A 25124-nucleotide genomic window follows, 5' to 3' on the forward strand; every position below is an offset into this window, starting at 1 on the left:
AAGTGCAGCAAGACTCCATGTTGAAAAAGACCATCAAAACAACTTCATATCATTCCTAATTTGGCTCAATTTAATCTGTTAACAGGAAACAATTGATTTAGAGGTATTTATTATATCTCTACAGACAGAGAAAATTATCTATTTAGAGAATCACTAAGATTATCTCTTTAAAAAAATTTTTTTAATGTTTTATTTATTTTTGAGACAGAGAGAGACTGAGCATGAGCAGGGGAGGGGCAGAGAGAGAGCGAGATACAGAATCTGAAGCAGGATCCAGGCTCTGAGCTGTCAGCACAGAGTCCGACACGGGGCTCGAACTCACAAACCACGAGATCATGACCTGAGCCGAAGTTGGCTGCTTAACCGACTGAGCCTCCCAGGTGCCCCGCTAAGGTTATCTCTAACTGATAATCCAATTTGAAGGAATATTTTATTTTTAATAACAAAAATATTCAAAATTTTACCAAAGTATTGACTATATTAAAAAAAAAAAAGTGTCTTCTGAGGACCAGTAAAGCCAGGTTATAACTGTACCACTGCTATTAACTCACTTGCAGAGTTTGAGGAGATCAATTCAAACTATCCCTGTGATTTCTCCCGTGTCATATTAGAAGTAATTGCCCTACTGACCTTACTTTGTTGTTAATGAATTTTGAAAAAGGTGAATTCATTCAAGTAGTATTTATTAAGTGTTTACTGTGTGTCAAGCTTTGTTCTAGCACCAGGGGTTGGTGAAGAACATGCCAAATGAGACCCCTGATTTCACAGAGCTTAAATGTAAGCCAAGAATAATTACAGTCACATGAGGATGAGTACCACAACAGTAAGATTTGGATATAAAGATGATGTATGGTAGCTTGGGAATGCAGGGAAGAACTCTCTGAGGAAAATGACATTTCAGCTGAGGTCTGCAGGATAAGAGTTGTATATGCCAATAGCATTCTAAGTAGAGGGAGAACATATGTAAAGTCTGAAGGAATTTAAGGAGGTGTGTGAGGTTCAGAAAAGCAAATACAAAGAGTGATGGGGAAGAAGTGAAAAATAATGGTTATGAAAATACACTGAGACATGGCTAGTGAGAACATAAACTGGTTTAACATTTCAAAAAACATTTTGGTAATATGAAATAAGAATCTCAAAAAAAAAAAGCCAACAACATTTCTAGCCTTTGACTCAAGAATCTCACATCTGGATATCTATCCTATGAAAAATCATATGAAATACAGAAAAAAGTTAGGAATAAAGATATTCATTAAAGTAGGGGTGCCTGGGTGGCTCAGTTGGTTGAGCATCCGACTCTTAATTTTGGCTCAGGTCTTAATTAGTAGCAGTGGGATGCCCTCCCCTTCATTGCCACCTTCTTCTTTTATTATTATTAAATAAAGTATATTATAACAAATGTTTTCTTATATTATTGCTCACCTCTGGATCTAGATCACAGTTGAGGAACTCTCAGAAGGTATCCCCATTTTATATAAGGGTTACTGGCAAATCAGTCTCATGTCCCTCCAGAGAAAGATATTATCTTCATTACCCTGAAATATCGCCTGGGAGAAGAGGGAAAGATCTCACCTTTCTTATTCTGATCAGTAAACAAATCTGTCATTTCACCTGTAGGGAGACAGATTTCTGGTTTTCATGGCTTTCTGCTGTGGGAACAACCTTGAAAAGGTAGTCCACAACAAATATATAGAAATGCTGTGGAGAATTGTCCACCCAAAACCCCAATGACTATTATTTTTTAATTATTTTATTGCTAACAATTCTTTTTTTAAAAAGCCTTTTTTTTTTTTTTTTTTTTTTTTTTTTTTTTTAGTGATGCCTACATCCAACGTGAGGCCCCAACTCATGACCCTGAGATTAAGAGTCAGGCTCTTCCAAGTGAGCCAGCCAGGCACCCCACTGCTACTAATTCTTAATGCTGTTTTAGCAAGAATTACTATAATGAGTACATGATATTCATAGTTGAGTGGAAAATGGAAGTTGCCTACATAGTGACTCAGACTTTTCCTTATCAAAACTATCAGCCAATCTAGGGAAGTTTCTGCCACTAATTAGCTATCATAATTTCTCTGGGCTCCATTTTCTATGAAGTATTTTTTTTTAAGACTAGTTGGCTGTCTAAACTCTAATTTACTTTAGATTCCACAATTTTATTATTCCATATATAGAGGCAAAAGAATTAAAAAAAACTCTACAGCTTAGTGAATAAAAACATCTTCTTTATCCATTCATCTATTGATGGACATTTGGGCTCTTTCCATACTTTGGCTATTGTTGATAGTACTGTTATAAACATTGGGGTGCATGTGTTCCTTCGAAACTGCACACCTGTATCCCTTGGATAAATACCTAGTAGTGCAATTGCTGGGTCGTAGGGTAGTTCTATTTTTAGTTTTTTGAGAAACCTCCATACTGTTTTCCAGACTGGCTGCACCAGCTTGCATTTCCAGGGAGACAGAGAATCTTAAGCAGGCTCCACGCTCAGTGCAGACCCTGATTAGGGGCTCAATCTCATGACCTGAGATCATGATCTTAGCCAGAATCAAGAATTGGACCCTTAACTGACTTAGCCACCCAGGCACCCCTAAAAAATCACTTCTAACTTCACAGTTGGTTAGAATTATTTTTTCCATACAACCTCTTTAACAATAATAGTAGAAATAGGAGTGAAAGGGGTGCCTGGGTAGCTCAGTCAGTTAGGAATCCAACTCTTGATTTTGTTTCAGATTGTGATCTCACGATTTGTGAGATTGAGCCCTGTATTGGGCTCTGCACTGACAGTGCACAGCCTTCTTGGGATTCTCTCTCTTCCTCCTTCTCTGCCCTGTCCCACACTCTTGTGCTCTCTCTCTCTCTCTCTCTCAAAATAAATAAATAAACATTAAAAGGAAAAAAGAAATAGGAGTGACAAAGGGATTCATATTTGGATAAAGCCCAGAGAGAACATCATAGCAGGGGGCCCCTCAATTGTGGGAGGTTTCCTGAAAGCTAGAGGGAAGGAAAGGGGAAAGCAATATGAACAACATTGGTCTTCATATTTTTTCCAAGAAACTTCCTATCTGCCTTCAAGAATTTACAGTTCTTTTGAGAAAAGTGACATGAAAAAAACCCAACAATAATAAAATGAACTGTATATATACAGGATTTCCAAATACAGACCAAATGAAGTTCTTTTATGGGGTAAAATGCCACAAAACACATGTAAATGAGCATTATGTCTCATATTCAAATGCATGGTTCTTTTTCACATGTATGTATTAAGAAGTCTTATTTTGATTAAGATGCAAATTTATGTAAAGACATATACAGAAATACAAAGAATCCAGTGAAGAAATAGGCAAGAGACATAAACAGACACTTTTCCGAAGAAGACATCCAGAGGACCAGTGGCACATGAAAAGATGCTCAACATCACTCATTATCAGGAAATACCAATCAAAACCACAATGAGATACCACCTCACACCAATCAGAATGGCTAAAATGAACAACTCAGGCAACAACAGATGTTGGCGAGGATGCGGAGAAAGGGGGACACTTTTACACTGTTGGTGGAATGCAAACTGGTGCAGCCACCCTCAAAAACTGTATGGAGGTTCCTCAAAAAATTAAAAATAAAGCTACCCTATGACCCAGAAATTGCACTACTAGGTATTTATCCAAAGGACACAAAAACACTGATTTAAAGAGAGCACATGTACCCCAATGTTTATAGGAGCACTATCAACAATAGCTGGATTATGGAAAAAGCCCAAATGTCCATTGACTGATAGATGGATAAAGATGTGGCGTATATATTATATATATATATATATATATATATATATATATATATATATATACACACACACACACACATATATAATGTATATACAATATATATACATATATATAATATATATAATATATATTATATACATATGTATGTATATACATACATATACATATACACATATATGTATATACATATACATATATACATATATGTATATTTATATATATATATAAATATATATATATATATATAATGTAATATTACTTGGCAACCAAAAAGAATGAAACCTTGCCATTTGCAACAATGTGAATGGAACTAGAATGTATTATGCCAAGTGAAATAAGTAAGTCAGAGAAAGATATCATATGATTTCCCTCATATGTGGAAATTAAGAAGCAAAACAGATGAACATAAGGGAAGGGAAAGGAAAATAAGATAAAAACAGAGAGGGAGGCAAACCATAAGAGACTCTTAACTACATAGAACAAACTGAGGGTTGCTGGAGGGTACTGGGTAAGGGGATGGGCTAAATGGGTGATGAGCATTAAGGAGGGCACTTGTTGGGATGAGCACTGGGTGTTATATGCAAGTGATGAATCATTAAATTTTACCCCTGAAACCATTATTACACTATATGTTAACTAGCTTGGATTAAACAGGAAGGAAGGAAGGAAGGAAGGAAGGAAGGAAGGAAGGAAGGAAGGAAGGAAGGAAGGAAGGAAGGAAGGAAGAAACATATGTTAGCAACTAACTCTAAAGGTAGTGCTCCTGAGATGGAGGTGAAACACAGATTGTCAATGACATTAAGAAACTCATTTGAACGGTTATTTTTATTAGAAAAGGTAGCAAGGACTATTGCACTCCATCTTTGAGAAGCAGCTGTTGGCATTCTCTGCCCATGAGTCAGGAAAACTGGGTTTCAGGCCAAACCTAACTGCTATCTAGCTGGTGATCTTGGGCACGTCATTCTGTTTCACTGGGTGTGCCTTGGTTTAACTGTTCTGTGTTAATCAAATGTGGCTTGGAATGATTAAGAAAGAGTATTTTGTAATGATGAAAGTCTCTGAATTAGATTTAGGAAGATAATTCCATTACATAAAGACGTACCGAAATTGCAGCCAATTGAAATTTGGTTATTTGAATTCTACTGTGAAGAGAAGAGCACCTGTTATTTTGCATATTTTGCATTAATTTTTAAAAGATACAATCCTTGTAAAAACCTGATATAGGTATAACAATGTGCACATTATCAACCTGTAGACAACCCACAGCTTCTCAGGGGTGATGTTGCATCCGAGGTCAACATCCAATCTCCATGCCCTTTCATTATAACACAGCCTAATCTGCCCAATTTTTTATCATATAAAAACACAAGGAAAGTTTCCTGTCTTCCAACACCTTAAAAATCTAACATTACCATGAGCATTTACTTCTCTCTGCAACTTATCCCTTGGGAAACTATAACAGCTCAAGAAACATTTATGTTATTTAACAAATGTGTCTTCCATTAGAGAAAGCTTCAAAGTCAAAAAGCTAAACAGTTTCGCAGATCTCACAAAACCAGAAGACCAGATCTCTCATTTTTTGGTGCATAATTTTTAACTTCCTTTCTTTTGAAACCAGAGCATCTACCACTGAAATACATACTATCATTCTTTGGGGTGGACTGTGGGATGTGAGAGGGGTTGAGGCACTCTAGAAGGTGGGGTAATGATTCAAAGGAACAGTTGACAGATACCAGGGTGGTCCTATAAAAGATGAAATGGTTTCTGTAGCTGCTGATAAAACTCTCACGTGCTCAGTCAGAATACATATGACACCGAAACCCTGTACTAATTTCCCCTTCGCTTATCTTTAACCCTTGCTTCATTTTTTCTTATTCAAACAAAAGGTTTGAAAGAAAGGAGTAGAAGGTTTTTAATGGAAAAGTGTTTTAAATCTTTTGAGTCTTGCTTTCTTCTGTCTAAAAGTGGAGAATTGGACTAAGTTTATTCTTTTAGTTTTGACATGCGGCAATCACAGTTTTAAATTTAGAAATTTATTTTAGGTGAGGATTTATAAAACATTTGAAAACATTTCACACTTTTAGGGATAGACAGAAATAGGCTTAATTCTTCTAACATGGAAAGCACCAAGGACTTACAGGTTTTTCTGACAAGGTAATACAGCTAAATAAGTGAATACCACTGTAAGAATTGTCTATTACTTGAATGTAAACATGGACATCTCTGGAATGTGGTAAGGAGAGTTGGGGAGGTTTAATCCACAGAAAACTTAACCAGATGAGAGAGAAAAACACAGGACTGTTTTCAGTTAACTTTGCTAAATAATAATAATAATAATAATAATAATAATAATAAATAACATTAGCATTTTTCATTGTCATATTAGATAAATAATAACCCAAGCACATGTTTACCAACCCTACATCTTTTGTCTCTCCCCATTCTGACAAGTTTCCCAAAATCTATCAATCTGTATACTCATCCCTGTCCATCTTTGCCCCTCATTTATCCACCTTATTCCTCAACCTCCACTGAAGAGAAGGAAGGAGGAGAATATGAGTTGTTTTTCTCTCCAGGTTTACCATAAGCTCAGTGAGGGCAGTGATTGCATTTATTTTATCCTGCTGTATCCCCATTAATTAGCAATCACTTGTTGAATGAATAAATTGGTATCCCTTCAAGCTGAAGTATGGGAAGGACTGGTAGAAGCTTCCTTCCCCAGTGGAAAACTGAGAGCCCTGTCTAATCCTCAACTTCCTGCTTTTGGGCTTCATGAATAGAAGGTTTCCCCTGTTTATGAGAAAGAAATAAGGGCAAGGCTAGCTCTTGCTATAATTGTCAAGTTTGAATTCTCACTCTTTCTGCTCCCCTCAGGGCTTTTCTTTTCTGCACAGCTATAAATGATTTATTTCTCCCAGGGAAAAGACATAAATTTAACAGGGCTATTTAGTGATTGCATTTCAATCTTCCCTTTGAAAAAATATACATTCTTCATTAATAATGAAAGAAAATCCAATAGAAAAATGAACCAGGGATATGAATTAGCAGTTTAAGTGAAATAAAAAAATTTAGATTCTTACCAATTAATTCAATATGCAAATTAAAATGAGATATTTTTGCCTATAAGAGTGATAAAAGTGTAATAGATTGAGCATATCCACCTTGGGTAAAGACATGGAGAAATAGGTACTTTGCTGTATTTTTGATGGGCACAACAATGGAAATAGCCTTTCTTAAGAGCAATTTGACAATATCGATAAAATGTAGCACTTTAACCCGGCAATTCCATGGGTTACGGGTTCATTACAGTATTGCTTATAAAAGTGAAATGGTGTGGCGTGCCTGGATGGCTCAGTTTGTTAAGTGTCTGACTCTTGATTTCAGCTCAGGTCATGATTGCACAGTTTGTGGGATTGGGCTCTACTTGGGATTCTCTCTCTCCCTCTGTCTTTTCCCCTCTCCATTCTGTTTGTCTGTCTCTCTCAAAATAAATAAATAAAAATTTTTAAAAAAGTGAAATGGTGAGTAATAGAAGGGTGACTAAGTAAGTTAAGGAAAATCCATACTAAGGAATATTTTTGGAACTGTTCAAAAAAGAAGACAGAGCTTTAAATACAGACATGGAACGATGGCCATAATGATATAAAAATAAGTTACATGGTAAAATAATATGTGTAACTTCATATTTGTATTTACAAATAAATAAATTGTGTGGGATAATCAGAAAATTTTTAACAATGGTTGCTTCGAGGTGGAGATGTGTGTGTAGGTGTGGGGCCATACCAATCCAAGTGAGGATTATTTATAATATTCTAGGAGGCTATGATATTTAATACCTAAATTTTTAATTGTAAACTCAATAGAGAAAAATTTTAAAGCAAATTTCAACCTTACCTCATTGAAAACAATTGTTTTTATGTTTCTGTGTTCCTTTATCCCCCCTGCATTTGTTATTTGAGTACTTTGCACCATGTGCTTTGCTGAAAAACTACAGTGGATGTGCTAGCACACTTGCCCACACTTGTGCAGGTGCATACATACACATACAAACACACACACACTCTCAGGTTCTTGCTCTTATAGAGCTAACAGGCTTTATCTGTGTGCATATATGTTTTTCTTCACCATAGCATAGAACTTATATCTGCTATTATTTTGCTTCAGATTATATCTTTTTATGAACACAATAGTTATTATTTTGAATATTCCATCAAAGAGAAGCCATGAAATATACACAATTATTCCCTATAGTTAGACATTTAGGATACACACACACACACACACACACACATATACATATATATACACATATACATATACATACACACACCCTTTCTCAGTTAAGGGAGCTGCCATCTAATGAGTTGTTAATATCTACATAGACATTTGAGGCTTTTAAGAAAACTACAGATAGGATCCCAGAGATGTCACCCAGTATTGCTCTTATTGCACAGAATGGAAACAGTGACATTGATACCTTTTACTTCCTGTTTACCTCCTATTAGCCAAGCACTTTCCTATATGCCTCTTAATTCTCAAAATAAGACAGTATTAGTATCTTTATTTTACCAATAAGAAAATTGAAAATTGAAAATTCAGAGAAATTTTGTAAGGAGGGTATAATTTACCACCACTTAAAAAAAAACCTTTTAAATTTCCTCTTTTGAATGAGGAACTTGATTAATGCTTACATAATCATCAGGTTTAATCCTCCAAAAACTCCAGCAAAATATATATCTTTATCTCAAATTTACATTTGAGAAAATTCAGAAAAAAACAAAGTATAGGTATATCAGGGACTAAATTGGTAGACTGCTAATAAGAGTGTCAAGCAACACTAGTAAGTGGTGCCATCTCACAGTGAGAGTAGATGAGTAGACTCATCCACCTACACCCCAAGCACAGGGTCGGGGGGACTCTCTGTTGCAAGTTTTTCTCCATTACTGTTACCACAACAGTGGCCATCTCCGTTCTCCTTAGGTAGGTTCAAGTTCTTCCTCCTCAATATGTCCCCAGATTTCCCTTTCCATTTCATTGAAACTGGAAGGATGAAAAGACAGCAGGACCAGGGACTTCTGAGGTATTTGATGTACAGGGAACAAAGGCAAAGGCGAGGTGAGTTTAATGGAGAGGCTGAAAATAAACTTATTTTTGACATTGCATGGTGATAAGATCACCTCTAAATAAAAACGTCTGTTACTTATACAAAACACCACATATTCTGCCTCTGAAAAACTCCCTAAACGAGGAACAGGGTTTCTCCCTGCCAGAGGCCATAGCCTAGAATGTGTGGTCTTTCTCTTTCTCTTCCACAGAAGCCATGTTTTTTTTAGTCCACCAAAGAGAGTTCAAACTGCTTCCCCACAGTGTCTGGAATCTTGGAGTTCAAACTGCACAAATTCCATTCTTAAAGGACACTCTTGTTAATCATTTCAGTTGTGCCTAAGGATATAGACAGGTCCTCAGTCCATTTCACTCCCCCAGAGTCAGGAGAGTAGTGGTTATGAGCATAACACTTCAAGTTAAAATATTTCTGACTGGAATAAACAGTCTGTCCCTGACTAGATTTGGGCAATTTATTACACCTCTCTGAACTGGTTTTTGTAAAATGACAAAGCCAATATTATGTTTTTCATTAAATTATTGTGAAGAGTAAGTGTAGCTATGCAGCATCATCAGTGTCATCATCATTATTACTATCATTGTTTTATAGATCTAAAAACCTTTATAGATTCCGTGTTGGGTTATACTGCCCATTCTTTCTGAACCTCAGGTTTAGACATTTCTCTGAAACCTTGACTCATTTCTTACCTCCCTGAATTCCTTGAGTGTACCCCAGGTCTTTTGGTATTTTTCTAGCCTTCAGAGCACATTGTTTTCTTTTCTTTTTTTTCTTTAATTTTTAATGTTTATTTTTGAGAGAGCTAGACAGAGTGCAAGCAGGAGAGGAGCAGAGAGAGAGGGAGACACAGAATCTGAAGCGGGCTCCAGGCTCTGAGCTGTGAGCACAGAGCCTGATGCGGGGCTCAAACTCAAGAGCTGTGAGATCATGACCTAAGCCAAAGTCAGACGCTTAACCGACTGAGCCACCAAGGTGCCTCCACATTGTTTTCTCATTGCCCCTTGATGCCTGGATAGCAGTCGTCTGCTGAGTACCATCTGGACCAATGAGAACAACCCTGTTTCTTGCACACCAGCCAGGATAAGTTTCCAAGAGACATTTTTCTATTTTCTATGTTAAACTCTCAACCAGAATTCTAACTCTATACTTTCAAGCTTTCCCCAAACGTTAATGGTTGTCTTTAGTTTAATATGGCTCAGGAGTGATTTATATGAAAATTCTCTGGAAATTACAAAGTACTATAGAAATGTTGAAAATGTTGGGGCCCATGGGTGTCTCAGTCGGTTAAGCATCCGACTTCAGCTCAGGTCATGATCTCATGGTTTGTGGGTTCAAGTCCCACATTGGGCTCTGTGCTGACAGCTCAGAGCCTGGAGCCTGCTTCAGATTCTGTGTGTGTGTGTGTGTGTGTGTGTGTGTGTGTGTGTGTGTGTCCCTCCCCTACTTGTGCTCTGTCTCTCTCTCAAAAATAAATAAATGTTAAAAAAATGTTTTTAAATGTTGAAAATGTTATTGTTTGTCTTCTGGCAGCTGTTAGTAATTGTTACCACAAAATTCCAATCATGAAAACTAAAGCATTAAAAATCTCACACACATTTTTATTTCTTCTATATTTTTGCATGTAAAACAGAGATACATTTTTACTTATATTTTTACTTCTATTTTTACTTAGTGTAGTTTCCTTTTCCAGAAATTTGAGGATCTATGCAGTGTGTCTTTCAAATCAGTAAAACCTCTTTAGCCTTTTATTTAGGAATAAAGTTAAGTTTATGTAAAATGAACTGGATGCAGAGAATTTTTTATTAAGTATATCAGTTTAATTAGTTTCTATTCATAATCCTAAATTTATTAATCAAGTGTTGGCAATCTAGGATCTTTAGAAAATTATTTGGATTAATAGATATATAATTTATTATTTATTACAGAGCATTTTTATTTTATTTTACTTTCATCATGATAAGTGTACTCTTTACTCCCCATCACCTGTTTCACCCATCCCCCCACCCACTTCCCCTTTGGTAACCATGAATTTGTCTTCTATACTTAAGAGTCTATTTCCGGGTTTGTCTCTCTCTCTCTTCCTTTTGTAAATTGATTAACTGTGGGGGATAAGCTTAGGAATCACCTGGGCTTGCACTAATGGGTTAACAAGGCATAAAGAAATACAAAGGCATAAAATGCTCACACCCGAGTTTGGGTAAATCAGATTGGCACCCCAAGAATAGGGGGTGTAAAGGCACCCTGATAATAGGGATCTGCAAAGGTGCCAGGAATAGGAAGGTGCAAAGGCACCCCAAAATAGAGAGGGGGTGCAGAGCCCCCAGAATAAAGAGGGAGAGGCAAAGGCCTAAAATAGGAATGGTGCAAAGGTGCCCAATACATAGGTATATGAAATAAACAAGATTAGATATTCAGGGTGAAAGCACCCCCAATTTGGTACTATAACGGAAAAGCTACTTTCACAGGAGGAAGGGCCAGGTTAGGTAAATTGGTGAATTGGACTATGGACAACTGCGCTGCAGGCAAAGCAGCCCAGAGTGGAGATGGTTAACAAAAGAAAAGGTGCCTTATTATCCTCAAGGTTATTTCTCCTATTTACTCCATCCCTTAGGCTAGCTAAGATAAACAGACATGCTGCCTCATGTCCACTGTAAACAACATTCCTCCTGACTGCCCAGCACCCAGATTTTGTTTTGTATTAACCTAAACCCCTAACCCCAAATATCCTCAAGACCCCCTTTCCCTCACGTCCACAAGCTAATGTTCACAGATTCATCATCTCTTTGTTCATGTCCATCACCATGTTTGTAAACCTTCTGATCCTAATAAAAACAGGGCAAGGACCCTTATTCAGGGCTCTTGTCTTTCCCTGGACATTAGCCATCTGTCACTTTCAATACTGCATCCCACTTTTTGCTAGACAAGAGAGAACTTTAGAAACAGAGTGTATGACAAATTAATTAATTAATTTTATATTTTTAAAAGTTTATTTATTTCGAGAGAAAGAAAGACAGTGTGTGCAAGGGGGGGAGGGGCAGAGAGAAAGGGAGAGAGAGAATCCCAAGCAGGTCCTATGCTTTTAGCATGGAATCCAACATGGGGCTGGATCTTAGGAACCCTGAGATCATGACCTAAGCCAAAATCAAGAATTGAACACTTAACTGACTGAGCCACCTAGGCACCCCTATTTTTTTCTTGAGAGAGAGAGAGAGGGAGAGAGAGCAAAAGCATGGGAGATGGGCAGAGGGAGAGAAAGAGAATCTTAAGCAGGGTCCACACTCAGCACAGAGCCCAGTGTGGGGCTGAATCCCATGACTGTGGGATCATGACCTCAGCTGAAATCAAGAATCAGATACTCAACTGACTGAGCCACCCCAACGCCCTTCCCCCTTTTTTTGTTTTTAAACCTTTGCTCGTTTGTTTTGTTTCTTACATTCCACATGAGTGAATCACATGGTATTTGTTGTTCTCTGACTTCTTTTGCTTACCATGATACTCTCTAGCTCCATCCCTGTCATTGCAAATGGTAAGATTTCATTCTTTTTTATGGATGAATAATATTCCATTGTATATCTATACCACTGTATCCATTCATCCATCAGTTCCATAATTTGGCTATAATGCTTCAATAATAGTAGGTGTGCATGTATCCCTTTGAATTTTGCATTAGTGTATTTGTATTTTGGGGGGTAAATACCTAGGAGTACAATTATTGGACCACAGGGTAGTTCTATTTTTAACTTTAGGAGGAAATTCCATACTGTTTTCCATAGTTTTCATTCCCACCAACAGTACAAAAGGTTCCTTTTTCTCAAAATCCTTGCTAAAACTTGTTTCTTGTGTTATTGATTTTAGCCACTTTGACAGGTGTGAGGTGATATCTCATGGTTTTGATTTGTATTTCTCTGATGATGTGTGATGTTGAGCATCTTTTCATGTATCTGTTGGCCATCTGTATGTCTTCTTTGGAGATATGTCTGTTCATATCTCCTGTTTATTTTTCTGTTTATTTATTTATTTTGAGAGAGGGAGAGGGAGGGGTAGACGGAGGTAGAGAGAGAGAATCCCCAAGCATGCTCCACACTGGCAGCACAGAGCCTGATGCAGGGCTTGAACTCACAAACTGTGAGATCATAACCAGAGCCAAAACCAAGAGTCAGATGCTTAACTGACTGAGCCACTGAGGCACCCCTCTTCTGCTCATTTTTAATTGGATTATTTTTGGGTGTTGAACCACATAAGTTTTTTTAATATATTTTGATACTAACCCTTTATTGAATATGTCATTTGCAAGTATCTTCTCCCATTCAGCAGGTTGCCTTTCAGTTTTGTTGATTGTTTTCTTCCCTACACAAAACCATTTTATTTTGATGTAGGCCTAATAGTTTATTTTTGCTTTTATTTCTCTTGCTCAAGAGAAATATCTAGAAAAATGTTGCTATGGCCGATGTCAGAGAAATTACTGCCTGTGCTCTCTTCAAGGATTTTTCTGGTTTCAGGTCTCACATTTAGGTCTTTAAACCACTTTTTTGTGTATGGTGTAAGAAAATGCTCCAAATTATTTCTTTTGAATGTTGCTGTATAGTTTTCCAATACCATTTGTTGAAGAGACTCTTTTTCCCATTGTATATTCATTCTTCCTTTGCCAAAGATTAATTGATGATACTACTGTGGGTTTATTTCTGGGTTTCCTATTCCATTGATCCATGTGTCTCTTTTTATTCTAGTACCATATTATTTCAATTACTACAGATTTGTAATATAACTTGATATCTGGAATTGTGATACCTCCATTTTTTTATTAAATATAATTTATTGTCAGATTGGTCTCCATACAACACCCAGTGCTCATCCCAACAGGTGCCCTCCTCAATGCCCATCACTCACTTTCCCTTCTCCCTCACCCCTCATCAACCCTCAGTTTGTTCTCAGTATTTAAGAGTCTCTTATTGTTTGCCTCACTCCCTCTCTGTAACTTTTTTTTCCCTCTTCCCGTCCCCCATGGTCTTCTGTTAAGTTTCTCAGGATCCACATATTAGTGAAAATATATGGTATCTGTCTTTCTCTGCCTGACTTCACTTAGCATAATACCCTCCAGTTCCATCCACATTGCTGCAAATGGCCAAATTTCATTCTTTGTCATTGCCAGATAGTATTCCATTGTATATATAAACCATATCTTCTTTATCCATTAGTCAGTTGATGGACATTTAGGCTCTTTCCATAATTTGGCTATTGTTGAAAGCACTGCTATAAACATTGGGGTACATGTGCCCCTATGCCTCAGCACTCTTGTATCCCTTGGGTAAATTCCTAGCAGTGCTATTGCTGGGTCATAGGGTAGTTCTATTTTTAATTTTTTGAGGAACCTCCACACTGTTTTCCAGAGCAGCTGCACAAGTTTGCATTCCCACCAACAGTGCAAGAGGGTTCCTGTTTCTCCACACCCTCTCCAGCATCTATAGTCTCCTGATTTGCTCATTTTAGCCACTCTGGTGTGAGGTGATATCTAGTGTGGTTTTGATTTGTATTTCCCTGATGAGGAGTGATACCTCCAGTTTTGTTTCTATTTTTCAAGACTGCTTTCACTATTCAAGGTCTTTTGTGGTTTCATACAAATTTTAAGATTGTTTGTTCTAGTTCTGTGAAAAATGTGGTTGGTATTTTGATAGGGATTGCATTAAATGTGAAGACTGCTTTGGGTAGTATAGATATTTTAACAATATTTGTTCTTCCAACCCATGAGAATGGAATGTTTTTCCATTTCTTTGCATCATCTTGAATTTCTTTCATCAGTGTCTTATAGTGTTCAGGGTGCAGGTCTTTCACCTCTTTGGTTAAGTTTATTCTTAGATATTTTATTGTTTTTGGTGCAATTGCAATGGGATTATTTTCTTAATTTCTCTTTCTGCAGCTTCATTATTAGTGTATAGGAATGCAACAGATTTCAGTATATTGATTTTATATCTTTTGACTTACTGAATACATTTGTCAGTTCTAGTAGTTTGGTAGAGTCCTTAGGGTTTTCTACATAGAGTATCATGTCATCTGCAAACTGAGAGTTTTACTTCTTTCTTACCAATTTTGGTGCCTTTTATTTCTTTATGATGTCTAATTGCTGTGGTTAGGAATTTTAGTACTATTTTGAATAATATTATAAAGTTTTTTTGCAATAAATTACTATTACCAGTTCGAAACCTTTGTATGGATCAAATAATGTCACCATAATATTATTCAAATTATATTTTGTTCTGCTAGCTCATAGATATAGTGAGTCATTCAGTAACTGTCTTATATTAAAAATAAAAGCCAAGAAATCATGGAGAAAAGTTGAGAAAGAGTATACATAGACACTTAACATTAAAAGAAATATAAATAATAACACTCGGAAAATGTTTACAATTCAAGTAAACATAAAAATTAAAATTAGACCTTGTTAAATCATCATATTGATGAAAACATAAAAGATCCAGGGGTGTCTGAGTGGCTCAGTTTGTTAAGCATCCAACTCTTGATTTCAGCTCAGGTTATAATTTCACAGTTCATGACTTCAAGCCCTGTATCAGGCTCTGCACTGGCAGTGTGGAACCTGCTTGGGATTCTCTCTTTCTCTCAAAATAAATAAGTAAACATTTAAAAAACATAAAAGATCAATAATATCCAATGTTGGCTATATTTTGGAGTGGCACTGCCCAAAAATTTTTCTGTGATGATGGAAATGTTCTATATCAGTGGTATCCCATATGGTAGCCACTGACAACATGGGGTTATTGATCATTTAAATAACCAGTATAACTGAGAAATGAATTTTAAATTCTATTAAATTTAAATTTAAGGCACTACATGTAGCTAATGGTTCTTGTATTAGAAAACACAGGTTTGAGAACATGGGCAGTTCATTAAATACTTTGTGGTAGTATAATATATTTTTTTGGTGAATGATTTGGAAAAATCAAAATTTAAAAGGCAGACACTTTTTTTTGAAGTTTATTTATTTCTTTTGAGAGAGGGAGAGAGTGCATGAGCAGGAGAGGGGCAGAGAGAGAAGGGAGAGAGAGGATCCCAAGCAGGCTCTGTGCTGAGCCCCACATGGGTCTCAAACCCAGGAACTGTGAGATCATGATCTGAGCTAAAACCAAAAGTTAGCCACTTCACCAACTGAGCTACCCAGTTTCCCCATGGCAGACACATTTTGACTTAGCAATATTAAGAGTAGTAATTATGAACACTTTAACAAATACTTGAAAATGTGCACAAAAATCAAATGATATTTATTGCAGTATAATTTTTAAGAATGAATAGTTAGAAACTCAGTTAAATATCCATTAGTACAAAAATAGGCTAAGTAAATTGTGATATGTTTGTAGTATGCAACTTTATAGTTGCTTATAAATATTGATTTGTAAATGCTGACTTGAAAAGTTATCCATTATAGTCTTTTAGATTAAAAAATAATTATATGGCTAAAAATATGCATAGTATGGCAAGTACATTTCCCAAAGGAAAAAAATATGTGTATATGCTTGTCTATGCATAGAAAAATGCATGATAATATATTAAAACACGTGCCATTGGTGGTTTTCAATGGAAGGTGGGTTTATATACTAACATGCTACTTAAATATTTTAAAAGCATATTTTCTTTTTGAAATTAAAAGAAATCCATAGAAGAAAAAAATTTCTTCTGATGTGCTCACTAGAATTCAAATTATGTGAAATTTATATTCTACCTTTTAGGATTTTATAATGCCAGACATGAAAAAAATGCATTTATTAACAGTTGTGAACATTGGGATATTGACTACACCAATGTATAAAAGGGAGAGGTTATGTGACTGTATATTTACTCTTGATTTGTACAGGTGGTATTGCTGAGGGTAGTTGCAATCTGTAAAGAAATGTGGTGAAAGGGATGCCTGGGGGTGCAATTGGTTAAGCCTCTGACTTCTCCTTGGATCATGATGTCCCAATTTATGGGTTCAGGTCCCATACTGGGCTCTGGATCAATAGTGCAGAGCCCACTTGGGATTCTCTCTTTCTCTCTCTATCCCTCCCCCCCACTTGCACACTTTCTCTCTCTCTCTCTCTCTCTCTCTCAAAATAAGTAAATAAACTTAAAAAAAAAAGAAATGTGGTGAAAGATCAGTGTGGAATCAGTTCTCTTTGAATGCCAAAATCATGTGGTATTTATCCTGCATATAAGCCCCCTAGTTGCTAACTAAGCCCAGATTTTGCTGATTGATACCTCTTCTTTAAAGCTTCTGGTTATCACAAAGTCTTGGATCAAAGAGAAGTCCTTTTCTAAAACATAAATTTGGTCTTCTCAGTCTTCCACATAAAAATCTTTAGAAGTCTCCATACAGGTTATAGAATACCATCAAATCCAAACTCCTCAGCACCATATGCCAAGACTTCTCTAACCTGACCGCAATTTTATTTTTCTTCCTTTGTCTTGCACTACTTTCCCATTCTCTTCCCTTTTGCAACAGACCTCTCATTTACTCCTCAAATATCCCAACCATTCTCAAGCCTTCATGCCCCTTTTCAGGCAATGTTTCTCAGTAATACCCTTAATTACACCCTTCTGTTCTTACCTACCTGCTAAACTCAAGACCTAGCTTAATGTCACTTCTTTGAATCTCTCCTTGATGCCTGTAGGCAGAACTAATCTCTCTCATGCTCTCTGGTTTCTAAAACTCTCTGTAATTACTTCTATCCTAAATTAGAGATAATGTTTACATATTAAATTAGAGATAATTATTTGCATTACTCATTATCATTTTCCCCTCTCGATGATGAGTTCCTCAGGCTGCTATCATGTCTTATTCATCTCTGTATGAGTTAATGCATGCGTAACTTGGCAAAGGGTAAGCCCTTGATATATGGAGTTATTATTTTGTTGTTTATATTCTTGATGCCTCCTCCAATATATATTACAGATTCCATATTTAATTGATTTTTCTTGAATTAGTGAATTACTCATTGTACATACTTGAATGGCATGGCTATTACCTAATCTCTGGCTGAAAATGGTACCGTCATGTTGCTTACCTATGTTTTTGTGAATCTTAAAAGTTTTTAATCTTTCCTCATTTCAGATTATCATATTGTTCCTTGACTTTATATCTTTATTTAACTTGCTCACTGCTTAAAGAACCATTTACTGAACATCTATTTGAACCAGAGTGCTTACTAGTCACTGAGGATACAGAAGTAAATACAGTGAAAATTATTCCTGCCCTCATGAAGCTTCAGCATCTAGTAGAAAACATAAACATTAAACAAAATGTTATATAACTAAAACTCGATATCTGCTGTGTAGGAAAATCACAGGGTGTTATGAATGCTTTCAAAAAAGGACTCTAATTTCATCAGATGAGTTAAGAAATACTTCCTGGAGGAAGTGATATTTAGGTTGATATCCAAAGAAAAGATAAGAATTAGGTTTAAAAAAAAGTGGGAGATTGAGAAAATGGGGGAGAATTTCAGACAAAGGGAACTAAACTCAGAAAAATAGATCCTGAATGGAAAGAAGACAGTAGGATTGATAGAACCAAGTTGCTCTCTAATGAATATGACTCCCTTTGTTGGGATTCTTATGTATATATACTCATGCATGATATTAATTAAATAATCAGGATGGAGCATGGAAGGTCCCCAGAATTCAAAAGCAAAACTGTTTAGTAAAATTTTCATTTATTCAGAAGTTGGATGTGTATTTGACACACTTATCATGTTTAGTTGTGATCTTTCCAAACAGGAAATCATGAGGAAATCCATACATTTCCCATGATCACTCTTGGAGATGAAGGGAATAGATTTTATAGCCTAGTACTGCAGTGTTTCCTTACCACTACACACACACACACACACACACACACACACACATCATGATAAAGACATATTTTTAGCAGTTTTTTTAAATTTAATTCCTAAAATTAACTTTTAAGTTCTTTCCCACAGAAGTCTGTTTTATTAAAGCTGTAACTGCTCTTTTCTGGTACAAAACTCATGTAACTCAGAGCAATAAGTAGAGTCTTCTCCTTTTGGCTTGAGGCCCAGGGAGACATGTATAATCCCACTCTGGGTTATGGAACCTACCTATTTCTCCTGAGTCTACTTGGAAAGACGTATTAAAAGCTGATTCAATAATGATCTTCTCCTTAAACCATCAGTACCTTCCCTCCAACACAGTATTTTTTCTTGGGCAAATTGGGGCATTCACATCTCTCCTGATTTCAAGCTTGTGAAGACAACCTATCTAGTCCAGAGGTCTGGGCTGGTTAGTAAAGATATGTTTCTAAGGTTTGGTGTCTACAGAAGTTGCCTTGCTATGTATATAGAGAAAAACTAATCTGTGGTCACAGAATGAATTGCTAACCTTGACCGGCCACCTTGTAAATGTAGACCTTTGGTCATAAGATTGCACAACAGGAAAACCATTGATAATGGATCAGAAGTCCCAACTTCATGTGGGGAGGAGGTAAAATGTTTAAAGCAAGGAAGAGTCCTGACCTCCAACCTCACTTCCCACTTCTGATAGGAAATTATGTGCCCAGATATTTCCATCTTTCTTTGCATACAGTGCAGTCAAAAAAATTGAAATGAAAAGAGTGTGGCTGGGGCAGGGATGACCGAAGTAATTCCACTGAACTCATTCAAATTATACTGAAAGTCACTGGGTAAGCAGCCCAACTGATTAATGATTCCTTTGTGATTCAGTTGGCAGAGTCTCAGGAGAGCCCAAAAAAGGACATTGTCTTTTCTAGAAAAGATACTTCACATGATTATGAGAATAGGAAATGCAATGGCTCTGGGTTCAGATTACATTAAATGGTTTTTCCTGTGATCTAAACTGATTTGGAACCAGTCAGCTTTGCTCTCCTGCTTCCAAGTTCTGCTGCTTTCTTCCTTTGCCCGATCAGGCATATTTGCTTTTCTGATTCTGCAATATTTTTTTCCTGAACCAGAACCAGGAATGTCTTACTGTGAGATAAGGGAGATATAACTTCACTGTCATGTTGTCCTATTTAAAAAAAGAAATTCCAAGAATTTTACATGCATTATCAAATGTGATTGAAATAGGAGTCTCGCTCATGTTTTATTGGTGTATGTTTAGAGGTGAAAACACGGCAAGAGAAGAGCCTGGAATCTAGAGCATTCTGAGAGAACATCTATTCACTTGTCTGTCTTCATTCTAGCAGGATTTATAGTCACATTTGCTTTTGAATTCACAATGCCTTCCTTAGTGTCTGGTACAATAGTGACTGTTTCTAGAATAAATAAGCTTTGTGGAACAAGAAGAATAGTTGGAAGACCTAGAGATATTTTGCAGGACAAGAAAAGACCTAAACGGGACACAAATCTCATCTATTAGTTTCTTAAGAGTGGATAACTGGAGGGGAAATGTCCTGTCTGTGTTACTGTAAACAGCAGAGTGCAGAGTCAGGACAAACACGAGTTTGTTCATGGAAAAGGATTTCTGTTCCAAGGGTCCAATGCTTTTTCAAGTTGTCATCAAGATCCATGCATCAGCTACATCTGCTAATGTGTGTAAAATATTTTGAGAAATTGCAAAGGAATTCAGCATTAGAGTGTGATTATTATCACTCATTCAAAGTAGACAGATTTGGCCATGCATTTTATAGCACTCCAGGCTCATTTGCCCTGTGCAGCTTTCTCTTACTTCCAGCAGAGTCCAAGCCTTTTTGCCACACCACACTTAGAGGAATTGGTTCTGGAATAAGACTTCCTAGGGTAGATCTTAACCCTTCCTCAGTTAAGCTGTATAACTTTTATTAATCTCTGTCATAGTTAACTGAATTATAAATGAAAATGTAATAATAGTATGTACCTTATAGAATGCTGTGAGGATTAAATAAAATAATACTTATTAATCATTTAGAAGAGTTCCTGGGACATGGTAAAGGTTGAGTTAAAGGTTAATTGTTTTGGGGATGGATAGAAGGTTCTTTTCTTTTGTATTGATAGATTTCAGCATGGTACCTAATTCAATGCCTACCACTTAGCAAACCCTCAAAAATTGATTGTGGAACTCAATTTTATACTGATAGCATAAATTAGGAGAATTTTCTGGAAGCTACTTTCATGGTATTGTCTCAAATGTAATTTTTTTTTCTTCATAGTTCTTATGTCTCAGGAAACACAATGTGGGGTTCCCCACAACAAGTAGGGAACTCATTGACACTCCCTTAGTCGGGTGGAAAGCACCTGTTTTGTTTTAAACACACAGCTTTCAAATGTCAATTAATAAATGTGTAATGGATGATGAAATTAGAGAAATTTGTGAACAATAATAGTAATAACTATTTCAGGCAAAAATCATTAATCAGTGCTAAAACTAGTGGATACGGATTTCTGTTTCTGCTTCAGATGTAGAAAGTAGCAAGCAAATGTCACTTTTGTTGTAACAATGAGGAAAGGTTAGATAATCTACAAAATCATGAATTTTCTTGAAATCATAAGAGAGCTGAGGTTGCAAGGCAAAGCAGTTCAATTCCAATGAATGTCATGCCCTTCTGAAAAGAGATGGGACTAAAGAACTATTTCATTTTTGACAGAACATGAAAGGAAAATATTGCTGTCAGCAAATCAGGTAAAAGGAAATCAGCTACAATTTCACACATTCTTTAAGTCAGTGAGTGGGATAGCTTATCATTTTAGAATGATGTGAGAACATTAGTACAAGTAGAATTCACCCTAACCTGCAGATTCTTACCCATGAGGTTCCAAAGTTGTTCCTACTGAAGAGTGGGTGCAGGATTCCAGGCATGATGGAGACCCCTGTGTGACACCCACGTGTGGGTGTTCAGGTAGTGATTGGTTACCGCTGGAAGTTGCAAATCATCCACCTTGTTCCCAGATTTAGGTCTTATATACAAAAAATTCTTAAGCCACTTGGAGAGGGACAGCAACACTTCCAACACATAGAGCCCAGGAAAGGGTCCTCACTTATGTGAAAAGTGATGATGTAAATGTATCTGTTTCTGAGAAAGGTTAAGAAACTAACCCATAAGAGTTTCCTCTCATCCTTGGACCCAGAGAAATATCTAGAAAAAAGGGTAGAATTAAAAGGTGATGGATACAAAGGGTCCAGGACTGATACAAAGTAGAGGTCAGCTACTACTGAGCGATCAGTAGGAAACTCTCCCTGCCCAAGACCTGACACAAAGTAGCCACGGGGAAGCAGTGAGCAGGAATGCTGAAAAGTTGGGGCTCTAAGGCCAGGAATATAGTGCCTGCTTAAGACTGAGGCATGAAGTTTATTCATGATAATTAATAATAGTAATGACACTCTAATGCTGTGATCTTTTTTCTAATTACTTAATTCTCATTGTGACACATGGCCAAGATTTGAGTCTTGACTATGATTTTTGAAGTCATACCCTGGTTCTATAATCACATTGACCCACCTTCAATCATCTTACATTCCACTCTATGCCAACTGACTTCAGCTCTAACAAGCCTTCTACACATCAAACATCACTTCTGTGATGTCTTTTCTTACCATTCTGGGCTGAATTAATTTCTGCCTTTACTTTAGAAATGTGGCCTATCACAATGCACTATGATATCATTAACATTGTAAAGCTAAGGCTGATCTTAAACCTAGGATTCTATAGTATTCAAATACTATTTCACCATAAAAATACTTGGAGTTCCTTCTTACTCTTATAAAAGTCTTATCCTCATTGAACTCATTTAGATCTACATAAAAACTAGGAAATAAATACAAAATATATTTATCTTCTTATTGTTATCACCTTGATTTTTTTTGAACCGTAAAACAAATTGGGCTTTCTTTCACATCTGGTTTTCATTACTCTATCCAAACTGAAATGAAATTACTTTGTCCAAATAAGTAATGCCTCCAACTTATAGGAGTATATACTATTTATACTGGTTGGATATTGATAACCCTATTCAGAAAACTGCCTACTATAGCATGACAATAAGATACCTGAAAAGAAAAAAGTCTAAAGAGATTGCTTGGAAAAAAATAAACTTGAACAAAAGCAAAGGTTTTTTGGTTCAGACAGCTGGGTATTTTTCTTAGACCAATGTTTCACAAACTCTGTCTGTTTCTTTTATTTTAAAAAATGTTTTTAATGTTTTAATTTATTTTTGAAGGAGAGAGAGACAGAGCACAGGCAGGGGAGGAGCAGAGAGAGAGGGAGACATAGAACCCAAAGCAGGCTCCAGGCTGTCAACACAGAGCGCAATGTGGCACTGAACTCATGAACTGTGAGATCATGACCTGAGCCAGAAGTCGGACGCTTAACCAACTGAGCCACCCAGGCACTCACTCTGTCTCTGTTTCTTAAGTTGATAATAGATTTCTCTTGAAATGAATAATTAATTTCCTGGTCAAGTACACTGGGAAAATGCTGCACAGTGTGGTTTACAACACAAATTAACTATTTAAAGTTTTTCAGAAGTCCTACTGAAAAGAAATCCATTATACTTGAAGACCTATTTAAACATCTCTCAGATCACTAATATTTTCAGATCCATCTGGGAAATTCTGATTTAGTCTATTTTCACAACTCTTTCCAAGCATGTTTTCCCTCTTGTTAATCAATTCTGTCAGTTAGCATTTAGTTGCAGAGTACTGAAGCAGTAAGAAATTTACTAAGACATTAGGCTGGACTTCCAACAATGACTCCTAAAGCTACACCACAGAACTATCTTTAAGGGTGCTACCACTTTTATCATGATCAAGAATACATCTGCTGAATCAAGAAGGTGCTTCTCCAGACAATTCCATAACCATTCTAGTCTGCTGTGATCAACAACAGCAAAATAAATGCCTCACATCTGGCCATTTTCCCCACTTAATCCAATTTAAATTCAGGTTTCATGCTTGTGCATGTGATTGGTGAAACATACACATATCCAGAACCTTAGCTGCAGGGGAATGTGGAAAATGTGATGTTCAGCTTCCCAGCCTCTACAATACAAAAGGTGATTAGAATAGATGTTAAGGCAATCCCCAGTATCCTACTCACCATTTCTGTTTTCTCCCAGCAATATTATTACATTGCAAGGTAATGAGATTTCTGATGATGCAATGATGAACTAATAAAAAATACATATAATTAGAACCAGTTTTATAAAGATTCATTATGGCAGAAACTACCTAGTTCAGTGCCTGAAATAGAAGAACTGACCCAAAACAAAACAAAACAAACAAAACAGTATCATTTGAATGAATGAATGAATGAATGAATGAATGAGATTAGAGGATCACCTTGACCAATCTCCTTGCTTTCCAGAAAATGAAACTGAGCTCCAAAGAGGTGAAGTGATTAGTTCATATTCTTCACAATGGAACCCAACAAAGTCTTTTCTCTTAAGTTTCTGTTCATTTTTTGTTCCATGGTTCTAATATTATATTTCACCATATCAAATAATTTGCCTTTTTTTAATGTTTATGTATTTATTTTGAGAAAGTGAGAGAGAAAGAGAGAGAGTATGAGTTGGGGAGGGGCAGAGAGAGAGGCAGAGAGAGATTCCCAAGCAGCCTCCAAGTTGTCAGCACAGAGCCAGACACAGGGCCCAAACCTATTAACTGTGAGATCATGACCTGAGCTAAAATCAGGAGTCACACACTCAACCAACTAAGCCACTGAGGCACCCCTAATATGCCTTTTTTTAAAAGGACTAGAGGGAAAACGAAATATGTAATCAAAAAGAAACAAAAATATTGAATATCAACAAATATCACTGAGCTTTAAAATATGTAGAATGCTGTGCTAGGTACTGCAGGGAGCATAAATAATAATATAAAATCCTGCCCTTCTAAAGTATCAACAAAATGAAGTTCTCATAGTGAACTTTCTCTCTGTATACTGACATACACAGAGTGTTGGAGCAAAATTACACATGCAATCCCTGTAGCCAATTTTACATACATACCCCAATACTTGGAAGCCCAGGAATGAAACAAACAGAAAGATAGTACATTTAAACCTAAATATATCAATATATATACATTAACTATATATACATTATATATATATATATATATATATATATATATATATATATACACATACACACACACACACACACACACACACACACACACATTAACTATAAATGATTCAAACATCTCAATGAAAGGAGATGCCACTCAGAGATTTTTAGACTTGATAAAGAAAACAAGAACTAACTACATGCCATCTACAAGAAGCTAAG

At 36.4% G+C, this 25124-nt stretch overlaps 1 long non-coding RNA gene across 1 annotated transcript in view; it reads right to left on the reverse strand.

Annotated features, from left to right (window-relative positions):
• The window catches only part of LOC128311885 (uncharacterized), a 57221-nt gene that overhangs the window by 4703 nt on the left and 27394 nt on the right, over positions 1–25124 (reverse strand). The window contains exon 2 of the long non-coding RNA XR_008290538.1: positions 4885–4924. This is a non-coding gene — a long non-coding RNA (uncharacterized LOC128311885). The remainder of the gene's footprint in view (positions 1–4884; positions 4925–25124) is intronic.

The sequence above is a fragment of the Acinonyx jubatus genome, chromosome D1 (genome assembly GCF_027475565.1).
Source record: "Acinonyx jubatus isolate Ajub_Pintada_27869175 chromosome D1, VMU_Ajub_asm_v1.0, whole genome shotgun sequence".
Taxonomy (NCBI): Eukaryota; Metazoa; Chordata; class Mammalia; order Carnivora; family Felidae; genus Acinonyx; species Acinonyx jubatus.